Raw genomic sequence first — 2,285 nt, 5'->3', positions numbered from 1 at the left:
GTTGAAAGTTCCACATTATTTAAGGATATTGTTGTTGGAATGGGCATTAATGAGCACATTGGCGTGTAGAGAACTTTTTGAATGCCCGCAGTAATCAGTCTGGAGAGCTTTTGTTACTGGAAGCACTAGGTTGCAATAAAACCTGTTTGTTTTTTTGACCGTGTAATCTACACATTGTTGGACCATCAGACAGAGCATGCCTAAGTGTTCTCCTATGGTAGCAAGGCTTGTAAAGTAAAGAATTTATTGGTGACATGATTGTAACCTGTAAGTCATAATACAACCTGCAATGCTTTTTGTTAACTGGATGACCTGCTTTCTTTCTGTAAGTAGCTTCAAATTGTGGTGGAAGGCTCTATGATACACAAGATCTTCTGTCGAATGGGGAACTGCATACACAGGTCCTTTTAAAGGTGGGTTTACCCTGGACTCTTGAGATGCAAAGATCTGTGATGAAAAGCACAAGTTTGAGATGTTTGACGCGATTACTTGTAAATGATAATGAAACGTTGTAGCTTGAATAATTGTTTGGTTATGAACAATAGAATTTCTCTAATGTAGTCTTGGACTCTTAAGAATTCAGTTTCTAGTGTTCATATACAAACATCTAAAAGACTAAATTCATACATCTTATCATAAGGTTGCATCATCGAGAAAGACCGCTTCACATGATTTTACACCTAGAACCATGACTCTTTAGCCGTAGAATTACATTAACACTTTGCTTGTGAACACTTAATCACGATTGGCAACTTCCTCCCCTTTCCTAGTGTTAAAAATGTGGTATTAATAGGCCGGAAATTACTTCAGTATTGTTTACACTTAACTCTGCCTATGTTCTTCAGGGCAAGTCCCAAGTCCAGGTAAAGCCGTAATGGGAGAAAGGTTGCTGTCGATTGATAGTCCTTCAAATTGTGTCGAGGCATGTGACATGAAGCCAACTTCAAATTTATTGAGCATTAGACTTTGTTTTATGTTCAAAATTAAAATTCTATTGTGCCCTGCCCATGAAGTTGATATTTGTTGTCATTTTTTAGTTCTAGTCCTGTTCCTAGATTTGTCTTCTTAAAGTGAATAAGAGGTTGACTTATTCGCCTTTCACATGATCAGTAATAAGAATTATCCATTAAATTATGTGGAAAAGCTTATCTACTTCTCTATCGTAGCCGGCCTCCATGAACGAATCCAAAACCGTCTCGATCAGTTCTCACATAATATATCTTCAATAATTACTAATTACTAATTACTAATTAGTGTTACTTTTACCAAGTTTGTGGTAAGCAGTGAGGGGCGGATCGAAACTTCTTGTGTCGTTGTGGGGTAAAAAATTAAAGTGATTTAAAAAAAAAAACAATATAATGTTAATGAAAATAAGTTAATATGTATTTTGATATTTTGAAAATGTTTTATAATTATATCATTATTAATATTGTTAAATGGATTTTTTTGCTACTTGTATAGTTTTGTTTACCATTTCGTTAATAAATTTTGAGCTAATGACGAGTAAATCAAATTGAACGTAGAAAGTAAATGAATTGAAATTAAATTCATAGTTAATTTAGGAAGTAAATGAAATTCAAATTTAATGCAAAAATAATTCGAAATTAATTCAAATTACATTTAATTTGTAACAAAAATTTAGCGTCATATTCCATGTAAATTTCCTAATAAAATGATGTAAATTATATTAAAAAATTTATCGTGCAAAAAATAATGAAAGTAAATTAAATAATAGAATTTTTTAAAGAAAAGACAAATTAGACGTCTCTTTTAAGATGTATGTTTAACGCATATTTGATTATTGTCAACATTCGTTTGGACAATTTAATGACTACAATATAATTCTCAAAATGAGCTTCTAGATGACGTAGGCGATTTGTGGATTTGGATAGTATACGATCATAGAAAAAAATTATTGAAAGTTAGCATATTATTAAAATTTTCGAAATATTAGTTTGGAATAACCTACTTTGATGTTTCGTAACTTTTGCTACAGGTGGTTGTTTTACACACCATTAACGAGCGAACAACTATGCTATGAATGCTTCAAAATGATATTAAGAATACAATATTTCGACTTTATTTAACATCCCGAAACGAGTATATGAATGTAAGTCATAAAAAAGTCAAAACAATTATTTAAAAAAAAAAAAACCCAAAAAATTTGTGGGATCATTTGACCCCAGATGTCTCCATGTGGGTCCGCTCTTGTAAGCAGTGCTAAGCGAGACAAAAATAATGGTATGACTTATTATTATTTTGTTGGGGGGGGGGGGGGGGGGGCA

General features: G+C 32.4%; 1 long non-coding RNA gene across 1 annotated transcript; it reads left to right on the top strand.

Annotated features, from left to right (window-relative positions):
- The first annotated feature begins 6 nt into the window (after nt 1–6).
- On the top strand, nt 7–1,134 carry LOC111388849. The gene is made up of 2 exons (XR_002701641.1): nt 7–413; nt 846–1,134. It is a non-coding gene; the product is annotated as an uncharacterized LOC111388849 (long non-coding RNA).
- Nucleotides 1,135–2,285: the final 1,151 nt, after the last annotated feature.

This window comes from Olea europaea, unplaced genomic scaffold (assembly GCF_002742605.1).
Source record: "Olea europaea var. sylvestris unplaced genomic scaffold, O_europaea_v1 scaffold5318, whole genome shotgun sequence".
Classification (NCBI taxonomy): domain Eukaryota; kingdom Viridiplantae; phylum Streptophyta; class Magnoliopsida; order Lamiales; family Oleaceae; genus Olea; species Olea europaea.
The sequence above is the reverse complement of the archived record's forward strand: the minus strand, read 5'-3'. Positions and strand labels throughout refer to the sequence as shown.